Source organism: Macadamia integrifolia, chromosome 10 (genome assembly GCF_013358625.1).
Source record: "Macadamia integrifolia cultivar HAES 741 chromosome 10, SCU_Mint_v3, whole genome shotgun sequence".
Lineage (NCBI taxonomy): Eukaryota > Viridiplantae > Streptophyta > Magnoliopsida > Proteales > Proteaceae > Macadamia > Macadamia integrifolia.
In genome coordinates, this window is record NC_056566.1 from 11,670,324 (window position 1) to 11,693,753 (window position 23,430).

The following is a 23,430-nucleotide window of genomic DNA, read 5'->3' on the forward strand; positions in this document are numbered from 1 at the left end:
ATTTAAGTTTGCTTCGATGTCTTATTGGTTTCGATACAATCTAATTTGATTTTGATCTCACAAAATGGCAGCACGAAATATGATCCCATAAACTCATATAGGTTATGATTGATTCGACTTGGTTACGTCCAGGCTAGATTTTGACTCTACATAACATCGAGTTTTCCTTGTTTTTTTTGGGGGGGGGGTCAAGATCGTTTGCCGTGCGAAACGCCTTGTAGCATACATCCAATGACCAAAAATGTCTTAAGCTGCATTTGAGTGTGTTGAATTGCATGTCTAAGTGTTCTTGATCATTAGGTGTGCACTACACGCTTTATCGCACTACAGAAAAGCCCGACAAACATGTTGCACTAGTAACATCATGAACTAACCCTTCGTAGCAAAATCAACAAAGGGAGTGGATTTCTACCAAAAAAAATTACAAAGAGAGAGTGGATCGACGGATTTTTATTTGAATCCATCTGGTGTATTCACATTGATACCCAATCGATTTCTCTTGCCAAACGAGTATCTGAGTTGAAACTAACAGATTCTCTATTACGGATTCTGAGTTCTAGAACCTCTGTTTGGAAACTATTTGTACGAAAACTACTACAACTATGGAGATCTAGGGTAAGTTTGGTTTGAGATGTAAGATTTTCAATTAGGTGGGCTAGCATAGTCCAAGATTTGTTTCCAAAACTGGTTTAATGATGTTGACAATAGATAAAGTAAGTAGAAAGAATACAATAATGGTAAGTGGTCTCTATGTAGATATTGGATTTTATTAGCACACCTTAATGGAATGAAATATATATAAATATATATATATATATTATAATATGTGGACCTAAGGTATTGTTTCCTTAATGCGGAGGAAACCTTAATTTCCTTGCAGGGTTGGTCCCTACCCTCACCCCTATATATAGTTATCACTGACCTATTAAGTGAGGCTAATGACATAACGCAAAAGGGAAAGAGGGTAGACCAGACCAACATTGATCGTGTTGTACAAGGAGCATATGAGAAGATATTGAGGAGGTGTTATTCTTCAGCTATGGATTCAGGTATGCCTAAAATATATCTTTGTGGTGTTTATCTTACATGCTTGTCGATCTCTATGAGTCGTTTCCACATTTATTTTCTATCAATGGTATCAGAGCCTCGTTCATAGAGATAGATAGGCTGGTAATTTTATTATGATCTTAAATATGATTTATCATGGTGACTTTATGTCGATCATGTTTGTTGTTCTATTTTCAAATCGGATCCAAAGTTCCACTGGAATACCACTTCAATTAAAAAAAAAAGGTGTTGTTAGGTTTTATCCTTGAATGGATTTGATAGTTTTTGTATATTTGTTCTACTGCTGATCCAAAGGGTGTTATAACTTTGACATATGGTTCAATTTAAAGCAAAGTTCTATATAATAAAATATTAGTGGGATGTTCATGTCTAGCAATAAACCAATAACATCTAAACAAATGGGAAGTTCTTATTATACCCATCATGTACAGAAACAGACACCTTTAAGTATCGATTCCGGTCCAATGTGTTTAACAGTGTATCAGTTTTAATTGTGATTTTCGTAACTAACTAATACCCACTATAACTTGGTATAGCTAGTGGTCTTCTGCCCACATTATTCATTATATATATATATATTATATAAGAAAGGATCTTGTGATTTCACTTTGGATGCTCTCTAATCTTATTGGTTCATATTTTGACTTACCACATTCAAACTAGCGACCTAAGGATTAACTATTTTGTTTAAACAACTTCAGTCCTCTGCTCTACTCACCGAATGCTTTCAATCGGGTCTGGTCAGTGCTTTGGAAATTGTTCACAGTGGCTATTAACGTAGTGATTTTGGTCAACGGTAACTTGTTCTATCGCTGATACGGCCAAATTGATTGCCCAGTAGGGTAAGAACACGTGGTATCTAAGGAAAGGACATGTGTCGCTCACCTTTTAGAAGCTGCAAGGAGTCTGACCGCGTCAACCGCGTGAAGAGAATATTCTCCACGAAGGGGATAAGATTATCTGAGTAGGACTCAAAGAGGAAAGGAGGCAGACCCGAGGAGGACTCCTCCAAGGAAAAGAGAAACCCTAAACCCTAAGGACTATAAGAGAGGGCCCGAGCGGAGGAAAAAATGTAAGCAGAAAAACCCACACCATTACCCTTGTGAAAAGCTGTGTGGCCGATCTCTAACTTGGGCGTTGGAGGACTAACCCCGGATAAACATCCGGGCTTCTGCCTTCTGTATTTGTGCAGGATCAGCTCATACGGATTTTTGGCAGCAACATATTGGCGTCGTCCGTGGGAACGACAGTAATGGTGGGGAGAACCTACAATTGTAGGAACACTAGAGCAGCGTCGAATATAAACATAGGGGAGGAGAAACCTTCAGGAGGGCTCCCTCCCTCGACGGAAATCGGAGGGGAAAAGAGAAATAATGATCGGGAAGGTTTCGTGAGGGACCAGCGTTCGATCGGATATTCGGTGCACAGAGATAGTAATCCTCCACCCCCTCCTGAAGCGTAGGAATATGTGACAAGGGAGAAGTTTGAAGCCCTCTAGGAGAAATATGATCGAATGGCCGAGGCAGTGAAGGAGGTCTCCAAAGCCGTCTCTCAGAAGATCGATGGAGCACCACGAGGCCCCCACATCCGGCCTGAGAGAGCTCGAGATGAGGACCGAAGCAGTACAAGATCGATAAGGTCCGGTCATAATCCTCAAAATAGAGCGATGAGGGAAAGTCCCACACCCAGGGGAAGGATGCGGAATGCCGCCGGGGCCAGACATGGGGAACCACGCCAAGGAGACGAACAGAGACACGAGGACTCGGGGTTAAAGTAGATGATCCTGAACCTAAAATATGAGATCAGGAAGGTGGCAGAAAACCAGACGGGAGCTCGTGAGCCAGACCTCACTAATGACACGACTTTAGCTGATGAGGTTATGAGGGACCCGCTCCCGATCGGCTTTCTCTTGCCAAAGTATGGCACCTACGATGGGTCTGGGGACCCCGTCGATCATCTAGAAGGCTTCAAGGTCGCTATGCAGTTCCATCGAGTCTCAAAAAATATCATGTGTCGCGCCCTACCATTGACGTTCAGAGGAGCGACAAGGCTATGGTACAATCGTTTACCGATGAAGTCGATCCACAGCTTCAACGATTTAAGTTACTTTTTCTTGAAGGGATTCTCCAGTAGCCAACCCCTTCAGAAGACCACGTTGAACTTGACCAACGTCAAGCATTATGAAGGAGAATCACTGTGAAACTACATGAAGCACTTTCAATAAGAGAAGATCACGATCAGAGGTCTGGACTTGAAAGAAGAGTTCACAGCCCTGTTGGGAGGCGTCAAGGATAAGGAGTTGAAAAGGTCTTTGGCGAAGCATACACCGATAAACTTGGCTGAGTTGAGAGCTCGGTGCGATAAGTACATCTAGATGGAAGAAACCCTTCAAGCCGATGAAGAAGCTGAAGGGAAGACGGGAAGGAAAAGGATCTCAAGGGGCGACGACAAACCTTCTAAAGAAAGCAAAAGATGAAAGTCCGAGCGTAGTCGGGCACCCAGTCCACCAAGGAAGTTTGAGAAATACGTGCCCCTGAACCGGAAACAAACGGATGTGCTGATGCAAATAAAGGACTCCCCAGATGCCAGAGCCATGAAGTGGCCAGGGAAGATGGGACGACACCCCGAGAGACGCAATATGGACAAATATTGCCACTTCCACAGGGACCACGGCCACGACACCGAAGATTGTTGGCACCTTAAGGGGGAAATAGAAGGAATGATAAGAAGAGGTTATCTAGGCCAATTTGTGGACCGCGAAAAGGAAGATGCCTAAGATGGTAATGACTGCAGGGACAACCGTCGTAGAGATGGCAGAGGCCGCTATGAAAGAAGGGGGCCAGCCTGCAGAGGCAATCAGGAACGAAAAAGGGACCGGACACCCGAGGAAGCTGACCATCACCTCTGGGATGAGAATAAAAGCCTAACTAGGGTTATAGCAATAATCTGTGGAGGCCTAACCACTGGAGAAAGTTCAGCCTTAGCCAGGAAAGCACAAGCCTATGCGAGAAGCATATATGTGGCTGGATGGTCGAACAAGAAGGCGAGGACAGGGATAGTTATTTCCTTCTCAGACGACGATCTGGAAGGGGTGCACACTCCGCACGACGATGCCCTGATAGTCACCATGACCATAGCCGATTGCAGAGTGAAGAGGATATTGGTGGATAACGGTAGTTCAGCTGATATCCTGTTCCTTGAAGCTTTCCAGAAGATGGGCCTGGATGAGGGAAAGCTGAAGAAAGTCGAACACCTGTTGCAAGGATTCTCTGGCGTCCTAGTAAAAGTGGAGGGATCGATTGAGTTACTGGTAAGAGCCGGCATCAGAGATCGCCAAGTAACAATCATGATCAACTTCCTGGTAGTAGGCATTACTTTGGCATATAATGCCATACTAGGGAGAGTTGGTTTAAACCTGCTAAAGGTTGTCGTCTCCACACCACATCTCAAGATGAAATTCCCAACTAAGAACGGTGTTGGTGAATGTCGAGGCGATCAGGAGGCATCCCGAAGATGCTACGCCACTACCTTATAGGGAAGAGAGAAGGCGGGCGAGGCACTCCCGATAGAAGATCTACGCGATGACACCAGTTATCAAAGGGGGGAACCGGTTGAGGATCTGATACAAGTTGAGGCCGAAGAGGGGGATAACACTCTCCAATTCTATGTCGGGGCTACAATGTCAAGGCAATAGCGAGAAAAATTCATCTCATTCCTCCAAAACAACTCTGATGTCTTCGCCTGGTCGGCCTCAGACATGCCTGGAATAGACCGAGAGGTAATAGAGCATCATCTGAGTGTCAACCCGGTAAAGAAGCCGGTGCAATAGAAGAAGAGGACCTTCGCCCCCAAAAGGCAGCATAAAATAGATGAAGAAGTAGAGAACTTGTTGGAGGCCCAGTTCGTCCGTGAGATCCAATACCCGGAGTGGATATCCAACGTGGTGATGGTCCCGAAGGCAAATGGAAAGTGGAGGATCTGCATCGACTTTATCGATTTGAATAAGGCCTGCCCAAAGGATGGATACCCCCTGTTGAAAATAGACCTCCTCATCGATGCCACCGCAGGATATGAGGCGCTGAGCTTCATGGATGCGTACTCGGGGTACAATCAGATCAAGATGTCTGAGGGTGATGTCCTGAAGACATCCTTCGTGACCGAGGGGAGCTTGTACTGCTATGAAGTCATGCCCTTCGGGCTAAAAAATGAAGGGGCCACTTATCAAAGGTTGGTGAATAAAATCTTCAAGGGGATGATCGGCAAAACCATGGAGGTATACGTGGACGATATGCTTGTAAAAAGCCTGAAGATGGAACAACACATTCAAGACTTAGAAAAGGCGTTCTAGGTGCTGAGGCAGTACAACATGAAGCTGAACCTGACAAAGTGCGTATTCGGAGTAGTCTCGGGAAAGTTCCTCGACTTTATTGTCTCAAAGAGGGGAATTGAAGCCAATCCGGTGAAAATACAAGCCATTTGAGATATGAGGTCATCCCAGAATGTGAAGCAAGTCCAGGAGGTAATAGGTAGAGTCGCCGCCCTAAGGCGATTCCTGTCTCGGTCAGCTGATAGATGCCTCCCCTTCTTCAAAGCCTTGAAGGGATCCAAAAAGTTCGAATGGACGGAGGAATGCGAAAAGTCCTTTGAACAACTGAAGGAGTACCTGGCCGCACCCCCATTGCTGATAAAGCCAAACGTTGGGGATACCTTGCAGTTGTACCTTACTGTATCAATAGTAACGGTAAGCGCAGTACTGACGAAGGAAGAAGGAAGGCAACAACGACCAATATACCATGTTAGCCGAACCTTGCTAGATGTCGAAACAAGATACAGAAAGACGGAAAAAGTGGCATACGCCCTGGAAACAGCAGCAAGAAAGCTGAGGCCCTATTTTCAATCGCATACAGTATGCGTATTCACAGACCAACCCCTGGAGAAGATACTGCAACGACTGGATATGTCCGGTCACCTGGTAAACTGGGCCATAGAGTTGGAAGAATTCGAAATCCAGTACAAACCAAGAACCGCAATAAAAGCACAGGCCCTCGTATACTTCATAGTCGAGACGACACTCACTGATGATCCCCAGGAGCTTTTCGAGGACCGAGGAGAAAAGGCTTGAGCATTGTACGTGGATGGTGCTTCCAACAACATGGGAAGCGACGCAAGGATCATATTGGTCAGCCCCAGAGTTTTCAAGATCGAGTACGCCCTACGGTTCGACTTCGATGCCTCCAACAATGAAGCAGAGTACAAAGCGTTAATAGCCCAAATTAATCTGGCATAGGCTTTGATGGTACAGGAGCTGGTGGTGCATAGTGATTCACAGCTCGTGGTACGACAGGTGAATGGAGACTACGAAGCCAAAAAACAAAGGATGGCTGGGTACTTGAAGACAATGTGAGAAAGAATAACAACCTTCAAGGAATTCGAGGTAAGGCAGGTGCCACGAGAAGAGAATACTAGTGCAGACGCACTGTCGCAGTTGGCCACCTCTGACTTCATAGACCTTGGACGATCGGTGTATTTTGAAGTGCTACCACAACCAAGTACCGAAAGACCCCAAAAGGTATTGCCCATAGGCGAACATGGCCATAGCTGGATGGATGCCATAACCGAATACCTAAAGGAAGGAACACTCCCCGAGAATAGGGACGAGGCAAGGAAAGTACGAATGAGGTCAACACGCTTCCTTTTGAAGGACGAGATGCTGTACAAAATAGGGTTCACCGTGCCGTACCTCAAGTGCCTAAACCCCGTCGATGGAGAGTACGCACTCTGAGAAGTGCATGAAGGGATATGTGGCCAACACTTGGGAGCCTGGGCCTTGGCACATAAAGTGCTAAGGCAGGGCCTATTCTGGCCAACAATGAGGAAGGACGCGGAATCATTAGTCAATAAGTGCATCAAGTGCCAGATGTTCACCCCTGTCCCTAGGCAACACTCTACCAAGCTCTCATCCCTATCAAGCCCAATACCATTCGCCATGTGGGAAATGGACATCCTGGGCCCATTCCCCCTGGCCACGAGGCAAAGGAAGTTTGTGGTGGTGGTGGTAGGCTACTTCACAAAATAGGCAGAGGTCAAAGCACTGGCGACGATATCCGAAAAGAATGTAAGGAACTTCTTCTAGAGGGTGGTAGTCTATCGATTTGGAATCCCTCGGGTGGTGGTAACAGACAATAGAACTCAGTTCGCCAATCTGACTTTTGGTTTGTTTTGTGATGCCCTTGGCATTGACCACAAGAAAACGTCTGTCGGTTATCCATCGACCAACGGGCTGACAGAGGTAACCAACTATACCCTACTCTAAGGAATAAATAAGAGACTGGATGATGCCAAAGGGTTATGGGCAGATGAGTTATACAACATCCTCTAGGCTTACCGTACAACTAAGAGATCGGCCACCAGAGAAACACCCTTCATTTTAACTTACGGCACCGAAGCTATACTTCCGGTGGAGGTAGGGGTCGTAACCCACCGGATTCAGTATTACAATGAAGAAGAAAACGATAAAGGACTCCGAGCGAATTTAGCCCTCTTGACCAAAGTCAGGGACACCTCGCAAGAAAGGATTGCCTCGGGTTACGAGGAACTACAACTCCAAAGTCCGAAAGAACGAGTTTCGGATGGGTGACCTCGTCCTCAGAAGGGCAGAAGTATCATACCCAAGGCATCAAGGAAAGCTAGCTCCAAATTGGGAAGGTCCTTACAGAATCTCAAGGGTAATACGACCGGGGTCCTATCACTTGGAGACTATGGGGGGAGAAAAGGTACCCCGATCGTGGAACTCGAAGAACTTGAGAAGATTCTACCAGTAGTGAAGTAGCAAGCACACTCACATTTTGTAATTTTTTGCTCCTAAGCACTTTCAAGTTGTAATTCCTCATCCTAAGCTCTCCAAATGATTTTATTTATGAAAAATATGTAAGCTGGCTTATGGCGGTTGATGGGAATTCTCCTGTTTGGTGGCTTTAGCTTTGCCGAAGGTCCTTACCTCGGTCATTACCTCGGTTGTTGATCAAGGCAGAGCTGAAGGAAATTTTCTGAAGGGATCCATCCGAAGGTCCTCACCTATGTGATGACGACCCGAGGGAGCTCCCCTCGGCTGGATGATCGGCCCAGGACCAGATGGTAAAAGACCCCTCGGTCGGAGATGAAGGGAAACACCACTTGGTGAAAATCCTACTTGTTCAGGTAGGAACTCTGGCTAAGGCCGAGCTGACCTGACCAAAGGTCACCACCTTGATTGGGAGCTCAGACCAAGGCCGAGCAGACTTGACCGAAGGTCACCACCTCAGCTGGGAACTCTGGCTAAGGCCAAGCTGACCTGACTGAAGGTCACCACCTCTGTTGGGAGCTCAGACCAAGGCCGAGTAGACCTGACCGAAGGTCACCACCTCGGCTGGGAGCTCAGGTAAAGACCGAGAGGACCTGGCTGAAGGTTATTTCCTAGGTTGGGAGCTCAGGCAGAGACCGAGCTGACTTGACCGGAGGTCCTTTCCTTGATTGGGGGCTCAGGCCAAGGCCGAGCAGACCTGATCGAAGGTCTATCCTCGGTCTGGGGCATGGCCAAATCCTACTTGTTTAGGATCCCTTAAAATTCCACGGCCCTCGGACGTGGGGAACCTCTCAGATAAGCCAATGGAGCAGAACCAAGCCTTGTACTAGAGAAGAGGCATATTAATCCTTGGGCCGCCGAGGGGTTCGGCCTTCTTGCACCTACCTACGGGCAGAAGATCCCTTATTAGAAAGAAAATGCAAAAGAGCAAAAGGCAAAGGTATCCGAAGAAACAGAAATATTCATTCATTGAAAAGGCTCGAAGGCCAAGATAACATGAAAAGGGTCGAAGGCTCACATCATAAAAAAATGAAAAGAGAGAAAGACCGAAGGCTGAGGTATGACGCATGGTGGCTTCAAGGGGCGACTATCGGGTCCACGACCTCTTTGTTGACATGGTTGATGGTCTCCTGATCGGAGCCATCGTGACCAGGAGTCAGAGGCACCTCACGTTACAGCTGAACCTCACCTTCCTCGCTACAACCTTTGCCGTCGGTGTCGGCAACCTCGGTGGCTGTTGGGGCTGCCTCAATACACTTCTCTTCGAAGATGAGCCCGTTGTCCTCGAAAGAGACCTCTGGGTAATGCTCGAGGATCTTGTCTCAGACATCAGTAGCACCCATTGTGAACCCAGGGGTGATGGCGCGCTTGACCTCCTCCCGAAAGCCCTCAGAGGCCCTATACTTCTCGGCCCCTCGGGTCTTGGCCTCCTGAACCCTTGCCATTATCTGCGCCTTCAGCTCCGCAAGCTTCTGATCGTATTCCTGGTGAGTACGAAGAAGGTCCACTTCCAGGTGCTCCACCTTCTCGAGGAGAACCGAACGCTCATTCTCCAGGACTGACTTCTCGTGTTCGGAAGCCTCGAGGTCTCGGGCCATGGCTTCGGCCCGGATCGCCAGCTGACCCACTTGGTTTTGGGCCTACATAAGACACCGATGGTCAGTATGTTACAATGATAATAAATTAAGGATTGGAAGACTGAAGCTTACCCCTGCCATGAAGATGCAGGCGCTAGTTATCATGGCTGCCATCCCTTGTCATTGTGCTTCGGTGGCATCTTGGGGGAGATTACCCTTCAGTACCAACTCAAGAGCGACACGCCCGACGGACAGAGTGTCATCTTCTTTAACCGACCATCAAGGGATGAAGCCAACCTCGGCCCTAACATTCCCAGCCCTCGGGCTTCTGAAGTCTGCCAAGGGGGAAGAGTCTTGGGCAGGCAAGCTATGGCCCGGAGCAGCGAGGGCCTGGACTGCTTCGGTACTGGGTCCTTTGGCCCTGGACCTTTTCTTCGGTGGGGGAGCTTCGGAGGAGGGAGGCCCCTTCTTCTTCTCTTTCCTCTTTAGCCTCTGCTGCTGCTGCGTATCCCGCGCTCTGGCCTCCCTTATTTGGACTTGCCTTTCCCAGCTGCAGCCCTAGCCTCGGCCTTGGAGATTTACACTGTATGAAGACGAAGGGAGTTAGTATGAACACAAGTACTCGAGGCAAGTAAACTTGGGCTGGCCTAAGACTCACCCAGGCTAAGCCCGAATCTAAACAAAATGGCGTCAGACTTAAGGTTGTCCGACTCAAATCGAGGGCAGGTGTCTTGACGCTTTGCCATCGCCATCGACTCTGCGTCTGTCCCAAGAAGGGCATGGGCGAAGTTCACTGTCCTCAGATTGGGGATATCCCAGACGGTGCTGAAGGTACCCCCTCGGACGACCTCACAAAGAAGAATTTCTCCTTCCACCCGTGGATCAACATTGGGTAACCATTCAGCAGCCAAAGGTCTTTCCGAGGGCTGAAGTAGTACCAGCCTGAAAGACCCTTACAGGCCTGAAGGAGGAAGCAGTTGACGAAGAGATGGAGGGAGAGAAGCCTCTGGCGCCTAGAGAAAAGGACGACGAAGCTAAGCATCTGTCGCCATCCTTTCGGCGTCAGTTGGGTCGGACAAATCCCATAATTCTGAAACACCCGGGCAAAGAAAGGATGGAGGGGAAGATAAAGGCAGGCCTTAAATGCCTCCTTATATAAGCACAGCTCTTTGGAGTTTCGATAGCTGGCTCGGTCGATCGGTTTCAATAGCCGGAGCTCAAAAGCATCCGAGATACTGAAGGAGGCCCTTAGCTTCCCTAGCTCCAGCTCATCCATGGTGGAAACGATGTGGAGATCCTCCACCTCAAGGGGTCCCTAGGTCTGGGCTCGGGATTCAAGCACCCTCTCCCTGAATCCCTCACCGTTTGAGCCACCCTCGGACCCAAACGGCGAGGTCGCGAACGATGAGTTGCAAGCAGAGGGTGAATCGGGGGAAGAGTCCGAGGACATCCCTCAGACCCCCCTGGACTCTGATACCTACGGTTAGACATTGTCCTCTCGGAGGATGAGGAGCCATACCCAGACAAACAAGACATCGTACTTAATTTTGGTGAAGACGAAACGCTAAAGGAAAAGGAACACCTAGACCGAAGGAAGGCTCTTCGAGAGAAAAACAAAAGTGACCCACAAATGGACCCCTACACTTTATAAATAGAAGAAAAATGATACGACTACCCTAGCATTAATGATGCTGTCACGTCACCAATTACCACCCCTCGAGATTTGCGCCAGGGCAGACCTGACCAAAGGTCCCTACCTCAGTTGGGGCCTAAGCGAAGGTCACAACCTCGACAGGGGGCTCCGATAAAATCCAAGCGTATCTGACCAAAGGTCCTTACCTCGGTTGGGAGCTTAGGCAATGGCTGAGGGGACCTGACCAAAGGTCACCACCTCGATTGGGAGCTCAGGTAAAAGCCGAGCGGACCTAACCGAAGGTCCTCACCTCGATTGGGGGCTCTGGCTAAGGCCGAGCTGACCTGACTGAAGGTCACAACCTCGGTAGGGGGCTCCAGCAAAAGCTGAGTAGACCTGATGAAGGTCCTTACCTCGGTTGGGAGCTCAGGAAAAGGTCGAGCGGACCTAACCGAAGGTCACCACCTTGGTTAGGAGCTCAGGAAATAGTTGAGCGGACCTAATCGAAGGTCCTTACCTCGGTTGGGAGCTCAAGCAAAGTTTGAGCGGACCTAATCGAAGGTCCTTACCTGGGTTGGGAGCTCAGGCAAAGGGCGAGCTAACCTGACCGAAGGTCCTTTCCTCGGTTGGGTGCTCTGGCTAAGGCCGAGCATACCTGACCGAAGGTCACCACCTTATTTGGGAGCTCTGGCAAAGGCCGAGCCGACCTGACCGAAGATCCTTACCTCGGTTGGGGACTCTGGCTAAGGCTGAGCTAACCTGATCGAAGGTCACAACCTCGGTAGGGGGCTCTGATAAAAGCTGAGCGGACCTGACCAAAGGTCCTTACCTTGGTTGGGAGCTTAGGCAGAGGCCGAGTGGACTTGATCGAAGGTCCTTACCTCGGTTAGGGGCTCTGGCTAAAGCCGAGCTGACCTGACCGAATATCACAACCTTGGCAGGGGGCTCCGATAAAAGCTGAGCGGACCTAACCGAAGGTCCTTACCTTGGTTGGGAGCTCAGGCAAAGGCCGAGCAGACTTGATCAAAGGTCCTTTCCTCGGTTGGGAGCTCCGACTAAGGCTGAGCAGACCTAACTAAAGGTCACCACCTCGGTTGGGGGCTCATGCAAGGGCCGAGCTGGTTTGACCGAAGGACCTGACCGAAGGTCTCGGTTGCGAGCAAAACTAAAGCAGGAGCTAAAGGAATAAGGTCAAAGGGATGCATGAATGAGAGAAAATGTCAAAAAACTTGATTACTCCCACAGGAAGAGCCTCCTGGTGAGAGTAAGGAGGCTACTGATAAGGCCAAATTGATTGCCCAGTAGGGTAAGAACATGTGGAATTTAAGGAAAGGACAAGTGTCACTCACCTGTTAGAAGCTGCAAGGAGTTTGATAGCCTCAACTGCGTGAAGAGAATATTCCGTAAGAATGGGATAAGACATATCCGAGTAGGACTCAAAGAGGAAAGGAGGCGGACCCGAGGAGGACTCCTCTAAGTAAAAGAGAAACCCTAAACCCTAAGGACTATAAGAGAGGGCCCGAGCAGAGGAAAAAAGGTAAGCAGAAAAACCCACACCATTACCCTTGTGAAAAGCTGTGCGGCCGATTTGTAACTTGGGCGTCGGAGGACTAACTCTGGATAAACATCCGGGCCTCTGGTACAATTGGCTCATACGGATTTTCAACAGCAACAATCGCCGTTATCAGGTCTCTTGGTACAATTGGCTACCAAGATTGGCAGTCATTTGCGGCGATCGTTTCCAGGAACAGAACCCTTATTTTCTCCTTGTTTTGTTTTGGGAAGAAGAGTGTATATATATGTTAAATAAAAAAATAAAAATAAATAAATAAAACGGATGGAAAGTTATTTTATGGGTTTTGGAGAAACCGTACAAAATTTTTTTTTATTGATTTTTAAAATTGGGATATAATTGGCAATCATTATGTACATATTTTAAATTGGTTGGTTAATGTATAGAACCATTAAAGTATAATTATTTGTGCTTTTACCCCTTGTGACATTTGGTTTAGTTACTAGCACATTATATGATTTTATTATTATTTCTTGTGCTATTTTGTTCTATCACGATAGAAACACTTATGGATGTTTATACTTAAAATTTTTTGTGCTTTTTGTTCCATATTATTGTGCAATTCTTTGATAATTTTTTTTTTAAATATAATGTGCATACAGTAGCAATCCAGGTTTGTAGGGTTTTCGTGATAACTATAGACTATTCGGATGGATTGCAGTCAAGAAAGCCATATGGCAAACGATATGCTCTTGCCACCATAGGTGAGTCTTCGTTTAGTCGATTTTACTTGATGGTGTGAGGGTGACATTTTGAGCTTCACTGTTTTGGAGGTTCTTGTCTTGCCACCACAGGTGATGGAATCTATAATATAGTGTTGTTTTAGGCGTCTCGCCTTGCATGTGAAAGATTTCACTGCATGTTGGGCGATCTTGCCACCACAGGTATGACCCCAATGATGCCGGGTCTTTTCCCAATTTATGTTTTTCATATAGTTATTAAAATTGGTATTGGGATAAATCTGATTAATAAGCCCTAATTAGTCAGTTTTCATTATATTATTATGATGTTGATATGCTTTTGGTTATTGCATATTATATGTTTTGGTAAAATTTTGGTAATTATTGTTGCCAACTATGAATTTTCAATTGTCTTCCATCAAAGTCCTGAATGGTTCCAATTTTGAGGAACTGATAGATTCCCTTACTGTGTCTCTTGTAATCATGAGACTCAATTATGCCCTGAGAACTGATAAGCCTCCCAAGCCAGCAACTGAGAGTGATGCTACTGTAAAAACACTTTATAAGAAATGGGGGGAGTCCAACAAATTGTGCCTAATTGTTATGAATCATACTATGTACAAGACTATTAAGAATAATGCGCCTTCTAAAAAAATGCTAAGGATTTTCTTGCAGTCATTAATACAAAGTTTACCAAATTTGATAAGGCTGAGAAGGGAACACTTTTGAAGTGGTTCTCATCCACTCGATATGATTGCACAAGTGGAGTACGTGATCACATTATGAAAATGATCAATTATATTGTCAAGTTGGGTGAGATGGAAGTGAAGATATCTAATTCTTTCCTTGTGTGGAAAATAATGCAATCACTTCCATTATCATTTGATACTCTTAAGACCTCCTATAATGCACAAAAAAAAAAAAATTGGAGTGGAATCTTGAGGACATGACTTCCATATTGGTACAAGAAGAGGAAAGAAAGAAGAAGGCAAAACTTAAATCAGCTTATTTTGTTTCCAATAATGGGGGTAAGAAGAAGTTCAAGAAAAATTGGAAAGGCGACAAGGTTGGCAACAAGCAAGCAAAATTAGGAAAAATATATCAGAAAACCGATCAGAATCTAAAACCAAAGAGTTAGGTTTCAAGGGAAAGTGCTTCTTCTGCAAAAGGATGGACATCGGAAGACCGATTGCTATGGCTAAAAGAAATGGCTTGAAAAGAAAGGCACATCTTTAGCTCTAGTGTGTCTTGAATCAAATCTTATAGATGTTTCCCCTGATTCGTGGTGGATTGATACTGAAGCAACTACTCACATCACTAATTGTTTGCAGGAATTAAGAAGCAGGAAGAAACCAAGTGAGGGAGAAATGATGATCTACATGGGGAATGGAGAAAAGACCAAAGTTGAATTCATAGGAGTAGTTAGATTACTTTTATCTACTGATTTTGTTTTGAATTTGAATGATGTGGTTTATGTACCGCCGTTTAGACGAAAACTTGTTTCAGTATCTAAACTTGATTGTTGTGGTTACGCTTTTAATATTGGCAATGAGAAACTTACTCTCTATTCTGGTTCTCTTATGGTTGGATCTACCTTATTGTGTGATGGTCTTTATAAATTTGATTTGAATATTAGTTCTTCAAAATATGCCAAGACTTCTTCTGTTGTAAATTATGTGGTTACAAATCCTAAACGTGCTGGATTGGATGAAAATTCTTCTATGTTGTGGCGTAAACGTTTTGGAAATATTTCTAAATAGAGGATAGAACGATAGATTAAGGATGGTACTCTTCCTCAGTTGGATTTTTCAGATTTTGGAATTTGAATAAATTGCATTAAGGGGAAACACACTAAAGCTAAAAAGAATGGTGCAACTAGGAAGGATGAAGCATTGGAGCTGATTTATACTGATATTTGTGGTCTATTCATTCCTACTACTATGGGTGGATACATATATTTTATTACTTTGATAGATGATCTTTCTCGTTTTGGTTTTATTTACCTTATTCAAGAAAAATCTAAATCCTTAGATGCTTTCAAAGTTTTAAAAGCAAAGGTAGAACTTAAAAGGGAAAAGAAGATAAAAAGTGTGAGATCTGATCGAGGTGGAGGGTTTCATGGTAGATATGATAAAACTAAGTGTAACCCTGGACCGTTTGCCAGATTCTTACAAGAATGTGGTATTGACGCTCAGTACACTATGCCTAAATCACCTTAGCAGAATGGGGTGGCTGAAAGGCAAAACCGTACCCTTATGGATATGGTGAGAAGTATGATAAGTAATTCAACTTTACCAGATTTCTTATGGGGTGATGCTTTGAAAAAGTAGCGTATATTTTGAATAAAATATCTAGCAAGTCTATTCCCATAGCTCCCTATGAATTGTGGACTGGTAAGAAGCTAAATTTATCTCATTTTCATGTATGGGGATATGTTGCAGAGGTGAGACTTTATAATCCTCAGATGACGAAGCTTGACCCCAGGACCATTAGTGGTCATTTTATCGGTTATTTCAAAAGATTAAAAGGATATAGATTCTATTGTCCTACACATTCTACTAGAATAGTGAAATCAAATCAGGCAGTTTTCTTTGAGGATGATCTGGATTTTCAGTCTACTCAACCACATAACTTTGTTTTTGAGGAAGAATGTGTTCTTGTACCTATGCCTGTGACGCTGCCGTCTATAGTAATACAGTCTTACATTGAACAAGAGAATGTTCCCACTCAAGAACCTGGGCAACCTATAGTGGTTGAGCCTGCACCTGCTATTGTTGATGAGATTCAGGACCATATTACAGCTGATGTTCCCTTGAGGAAATCAGAGAGAACTCGTAGGCTTACCATATCCGATGACTAAGTTGTTTATTTACAAGAACATGAATTTGATATTACTTTATATTCAAATTCAATCAGTTTTGATCAGGCTACTAATGGTCCCAATTCATCGATGTGGATGGTTGTCATACAAGATGAATTGAATTCTATGTTTGTTAATGATGTTTGGGATTTGGTTGAATTACCAAAAGGATACAGATCGATTGGTTGTAAATAGATTTTCAAGACCAAAGAGAACTCTAAATGTGAAATTGAGCGTTTTAAGGCCATACTTATAGCAAAAGGATTCAGCCAGAGAGAGGGCATAGATTATAAGGAAACATTCTCACCAGTCTCGACAAAAGATTCTTTCAAAATCATCATGGCTTTAGTAGCACATTTCAATTTGAAACTTCTTTAGATGGATGTCAAAACAACTTTCCTAAATTGAGATCTTAAAGAGGATGTTTAAATGCATCAACCCCTTGGTTTCAGGCAAGCTGATTCAGAGCACCTTGTGTGCAAACTCAAGAAATCTATTTATGGTTTGAAACAAGCATCTAGATAGTAGTACCTTAAGTTCGATGAATTTGTCACTTCTTGTGATTTCAAAGAAAATCTTGTGGACCAATGAATTTATCTAAAAATCAGTGGGAATAAGTTCATTTTCCTTGTACTTTATGTTGATGATATTCTTCTAGCAAGTAATAATGTTGACCTTTTGCATGAGACAAAACGATTGTTATTAAGTCACTTTGATATGAAGGATCTTGGTGAGGCCTCTTATGTTTTGGCCATTAAGATTCATCGTGATAGGTCTAACGGCTTTCTTAGATTGTCTCAGAAATGTTATATTGAGATGGTATTAAAAAAGTTTAATATGTTAACATGTTCTCCTAGTAAGGCTCCAGTTGTGAAAGGGGATAAATTTGGCAAGTCTCAATATCCACAAACAGGATTAGAGTGCAATCAGATGAAGAACATACCTTATGCATCTGTTATTGGTGGTTTAATGTATGCTCAAGTTTGTACACGGCTAGACATCGCTTATGTTATTAGTGTACTTAGGAGATACTTGAGCAACCTTAGTGAAGTGCATTGAGTAGCTGCTAAGAAAATCATAAAATATTTACAGGGCACTAAGGAATTTATGCTTACTTACAGAAGAACCGAGTCTCTTGATGTAATAAGTTATATTGACGAAGATTTTGCTGGATATCCAGATGACCTCAAGTCTACTTCTGGATATATTTTTATGATGGCAGGTGGGGCTATATCTTGGAAGAGTGTCTGCTTGACACTCACTGCATCTTCTTCTATGCAGGCAGAGTATGTGGCATGTTATGAAGCCACTGTTTAGGCTTTATGGTTAAGGAATTTTATCTCAGGGCTACAAATTGTTGACTCTATATCTAAACCATTGAGGAAGTTCTGTGACAACTCAGCTGCGGTTCGTTTCTCTCATAATAGTAAAAATACTTCTGGCTCTAAGCACATTGACAACAAGTATTTTCTGGTCATAGAGAAAGTTCAAGAGTCACAGATTACAATAGAGCAGATTGTTACAGAAAACATGATATCAAATCCTCTTACTAAGGGCTTGACTCCAAAAGTTTTTCAAGAGCATGTCACTAATATGGGAATTGTTAGTTCTTTTAATGTATTTTATTAGTGAGAGTTTTGCTCGATATGTTTAGTTGCATTTGACTTTCAGTTTACATTATAATGCATTGTTATTATTGTTCTCAAGAATATACATGCATTTTTGTATGGCCATTTGTTTATGTGTATACACTTATTTATTTGCCTCCTATAGAAAATTAAGACTATATGTGGTGTATTTACCTCATTCGGTATCTGAGGTTCCAGTCAATATACACACATCTAGTCATAGTAAAGCATTTATTGATTGAGGTCTAGTGCTAGTGTTTTGGGACATTCAGACTCAGTCCCAATGAGCTTCTTTGATTGAAGCTTAAGCGCTTGGGAGACGTTTGTAGTTAATGAGACATTCAGTATCTGTCTCATAAGGCTCATTTGATTGTCAAGTCAGAACCAATTTAGAAATAGACATGATGATCACTATTGCATGTTATTTCTATACCATACTTTCATACTGTTCATCCCAAGCCGGTGAGGTTGTGAGCACTTTGACGTGTTTGGTCTCATGTTGCTTTAGATGTAATGATCAATACGATTGGATATTTATAATTCTCATTCAGACCAAGACATTTGGTTTAAAGTGCATTTCATTCAACACTGTTTTTTTTTTATTTGTGGCTACATTCAATTTATCCAAGCCGGAGAGTGATTTTATATAATTTTTAAAATCTAAAACTTGTGACTATGCTGCTCAAGTGGAAGATTGAAAGATTTTCAATTAGGTAGGCTAGTATAGTCCAAGATTTGTTTCCAAAATTGATTTAGTACTGTTGACTACAAATGTAGTAAATAAAAAGAATCCAATTATGATAAGTGATCTCTATGCAGATATTGGATTTTATTAATACACCTTAATGGTATGAAATATATATATATATATATATATATTACTATATGTGATCTAAAACTTGTGACATATGCTGCCCAAGTGAGAGATTGAAATATTTTCAATTAGGTGGGCTAGCATAGTCCAAGATTTGTTTTCAAAATCGATTTAGTAGTGTTGACTATAGATAGAGTAAGCAGAAAGAATTCAATTATGGTAAGCGATCTCTATGCAGATATTGGATTTAATTAACACACCTTAATGGTATGAAATATTTATATTACTATATGTGAACCTAAGGTATTGTTTAATGGGGAGAAAATCTCAATTTCTTTGCAGGGTTGGTCCCTACCCTCACCCCTATATATAGTTATTACTGACTCATTAAGTGAGACTAATGACCTAAAACAAAAGGAAAAAAGGGTAGACCATACCAATATTGATCGTGTTGTGCAAGGAGTATACGAGAAAACACTGAGGAGGTGTTATTCTTCAGCTATGGATTCAAGTATGCCTAAAACATGTATTTATAGTATTTATCGTACATGCTCGTAGATCTCCATGAGCTATTTTCACATTTATTTTCTATTATAAGAGAGACAACTCGCTCTGTATCCTATAGGGCACGAGCTAGTACTTATATGAAAGGAACTAGACGACAGAGAATCATCCTATCAATAAAAGATGAGAGAGAGAGAGAGAGAGAGAGAGAGAGAGAGAGAGATCCTCTACAGCTAGCAATGAGGTGTAATGAATAAGGATGTGAATTTGAAATCGAAATCGTACCATGAAATTGAATTGAGCCACTTACATTGAAATCGTAAAATCGTTTAGTAAATGGTTTGATTCTGATTTCAAGTTTAAGATCGATTAGATAAATGGGTTAGGTTTGTTTTAACCGTTTAACCCATTTGTTTCAAACCGAATTGATACCGTGAAAATCGAACTGTTTAAACCATAAAAACCAATCCAATTAACCCATATAAAGATTAAATATTTGGTTATTTTAACGAAACATAATGGTTTAATTTAGAGAAGAATTAAGGACCATAGAGACTGTCCAATAGTCTATTCAATAATTTATTCTCATTATGTAGTTATGTAGTTAAATCATTGCTTGTTCAATGCTTCATTTAATTTGATACAAGATTGAACCATTTATCAACAAAAGTAAATTTTAGTAAGCATGCAAATAAACTAGCAAACTGATTGCTAATCATATGGAATAAACCGAGATCAAAACTATTTAAAACCGTGAAATCGACACCATTTAAACACTATGGAATTGAAACCATTTATTCAACGGTTGCTGTTTCAGAAAGTGCAACCATTTAGTAAATGGTGTGATTTTGGTTTTAATCAAATAAATGTGAACTGAATCGAACCGCACTGTATACACTGAAACCGAACCGATTAACACCCTTAGTAGTGAGTATATAGGCAAGTGCCCCAAGGGATTTCTAACCACTCGATGCTCACTCCACCCAATGCAGTGGCTGCAGACGATTGTCACACCATGATAGAGGTGTCAAAACTTAGCTGTGTAAGCCAGACGGATTGAGTCAAAAATAGCCAGGATCAAATCAACTGAAGTCTTATTGGGTTGGTTTTGATTTGAGATATTATGGCCCTAAACTGGATTGAACCGCACTGAAAACTTTATGAACCCAAAACCAAACTGAAACTAGTTCAAAATTGAGACCAAAAATTGAAATCAACTAGCAAGAGAACCGAAATCAGCCCAAAATTCATAGAAGCCAGGTTTTTATATAATCATGTATAAATTTGTATAAATAATCGAACCTAAATTGGATCAAATCCGAATCCAATCCATGTATAAACTGATACTAAAATCCAAAAATAAAGGAATTTTTACATCAACCTCCCCTGCCATTTTGTCGGAATTACATAATCCCCGTCGTCGTCGTCTTCTTCTTCTTCTTTCTTAAATTACCTCACCTTCCGTTAACCTCAGAAGGAGTTCATCTCAAGACAGTAGGTTCGTCTCTTCACCAGCAGTTTGGTGGCCATCCTCCCATACGGCTCTTCGGAAGCTGCAAAAACGTAAGAGCAATCAGAGATCTCCTTCTTCGCTGTCGCCGACTGTAACCTATGTCGCCTAATAGCATAGTCTCGGGGACCCTGAAAGTAATTTTGTAAATGCAAGAACCTACGATAGTCATACAAACAAGGACGCAATTTTTCCTTGGTTGGGTCGAAACCTCCATGCCATATCACAAGTGCTTTCATTTGATCCTTTCACAGGTTCCCCAAATCGGTTAAAGTGGATATCCTTAAAATGCTCTATTTCTGCTTTCATCAACGGATTAAAGATCTCCCTGTCTGTACAGAATGGGTTTATCGATGTCGCCCTCACAATCAATTGGGTTTTCCCCGGCGTTACCAGGAATTTCGATGATGTTAATGATAGTATCAAATGCAGTTTGGTTAGAAGCAATAAAGTCCTCACCAGTCTTGACGACGGTGTCATCGGATTTGAAAGTGGCAATTGAAGTTGAAGTGAGAAAGTTTGTGATTTTTGTTGTCGGACGGAACAAAGGGTCTTCAGGACCTTAAGTTGGTATTTCAAAGTGGCATTTGAAGACTGTTCTGTTAACAGTGTAATCCTTCTTCTTCTTTTAGAAATATATTTAATTTTTGTCTTTATATAAGCTTTTGTACAGCCAAGAGCTCCATACGATTGAAGAATAACTGAAGTTTGTTTCTGCAACTTAGCTGTGCGATTCATTCATGGTTTGAAATCCTTTTGGACAGTGGGATTCTGGTCCAGTTGGTGGGTAGCCTTGGTTATCTTCTTAGTTTTCTCTATACTCTGTTTTATTGCAATCGAGGTGCTGGTTTCATTTTCCATTGATTGGCACTACTGTTCTTGGGTTTTCTTCTCTGGATTTGAGTTAGATACGTCCTTTAATCTGTTGATAGACCTGGTGATCCGTTCTTGATGATTCAATATCATTAGAGCGTGATTAACACTACTTGCGGTGTCCCTGTTTTGGTTTGTTTTTCTGTCAGATATATATATTTTTTTTAACTTGATATCAATTTAGTCATCAGATTAAGCTGAGACTTGGAGGCATTCAAGCCCACCCTATTAGTGACCTTCGATCAGGGTGTCTCCCTGTTCTGGTCTTTGGTTAATTTCTTCTGCTTTTCAGCCTGCATTCAGTTGCAGACGTGAAAGTTAAGAAGAAGGAGAAGAAGAAGAGGAGGGTAATTTCGCCTTTTCCATTTTAAAAACTCACACCTCTCGCCTGGTGTTAGTTTGAGTGGATTTAAATGTAATTTTTTAATTTTCAAAGGGATTATATAATTTTGACAAACGGGTTGATGTAAATCATCCAAAAATAAATTCAAACCAATTCAAATCAAAATCAAAATTTCATTATATTGGTTTGGTTTCAATTTTACCATCCCAATATCAAAATCGACTCCACTAAGAATGAAACTGAATAGAACCAACCGATTGACACCCTAACCTCCGGCTGGCTCCCATAGCCAAATGGACATCATATGTCACTCATAAAAGATGTGGCCCCAGACCCAATGTCTCCAATTTTCCAAAGGATATTAAACACACATTTTACCAAATAAGATAAAAATAAACACACAATCTAAGCTGACAGGTAATTCTATCCATTAATTTCTCAGGTTAATGAGAAGTTGTCTTCTCTCCCACTTTTTCTTCATTTTGCTTAATTCAATGGTCTCAAATAGGGGTGTCAACTGGTCGGGTTAGGCTGATCTCAGTCGGGCCTAATCGAGCTTGACCACTTGAAAGCCTTGCACTATGAACGTCCGTTTAAGTAAACGGGCCTAGCTTTGGGAAATATGGTATGGTTAATAATTGGGTCGGTCGGTCTTAGGCATTAATCAGGTTATAATAAACGGACCTTAATATGACCTTAACCGGGCTATAGACCTATTTAACTTTAAATGGGTCCTCTTTAAAATTGTTACATTAAATGTGCTTCAAGAGGAATATCAACAAAGATGAGGCAAAAATGGGCATAGCAAAGAAAAAAATCCAATAGTTAAAATGAATTAAGCCAAAGATGCGTAAAGTAACTAAATTACTAAAGTACTCGATCTTTAACCCACGAAACTCGAATCAATTAAACTATGCCTACATAACCCAAGTTTAGTAAGTTCAAATCAATTAAACTATGCATAAAAAAGATGAATGTTTATATAGCAATTACTACCATCTCAATTGTACATATCGCATACCCTTAGGACTAAATACAAATACTATTAAAAAAAATTTTAAAAATACAAGTAGTATTAAAGGGGTCGGGCTAAGTCGAGCTTAAAGGAGTCAGTTCAAATCGAGCTTGTAAATGTGTCAGGCCGGTCGGGCGCCCGTCGGGCTAGGTGGCTACACCGTGTACTATCTATTTATCAATTGAGCCCAACACGTTTATTAATCGGGCCGGTCTAAGTCGAGCCATAAACGTGTTGGGCTTGGTCGGGCCTACCAGTGCGAGCTTGGAATTGACACCCCTAGTCTGAAAGGAATAGAAAAAGAAAAAAAAATTATAATATTAGCGTAAAGGAGGAGATTATGAAAACCCAACTACCCAAGTGAAGAAAGAGACCCTCTGCCCTAAGGGTGAAAATTTGGCCCTAGCAACTTGAATTCATCCCAAGTCCGAATAGGGTTTGGGTCAAGTTTTTTTTACCTTAAGGGCAGGTTAGGATTGAAAAACCCCAAACTTAGGTCAGGTTTGGGTCG

The 23,430-nt window shown here is 42.6% G+C and overlaps 1 protein-coding gene across 1 annotated transcript in view; it reads left to right on the forward strand.

Moving 5' to 3' along the window:
* The first annotated feature begins 19,371 nt into the window (after positions 1 to 19,371).
* Positions 19,372 to 23,430, forward strand: part of LOC122091329 (protein ARV 2-like) — a 30,368-nt gene continuing 26,309 nt past the window's right edge. The window contains exon 1 of the mRNA XM_042661199.1: positions 19,372 to 19,400. The gene's annotated coding sequence lies outside the window, so the exon portion shown is untranslated. The remainder of the gene's footprint in view (positions 19,401 to 23,430) is intronic.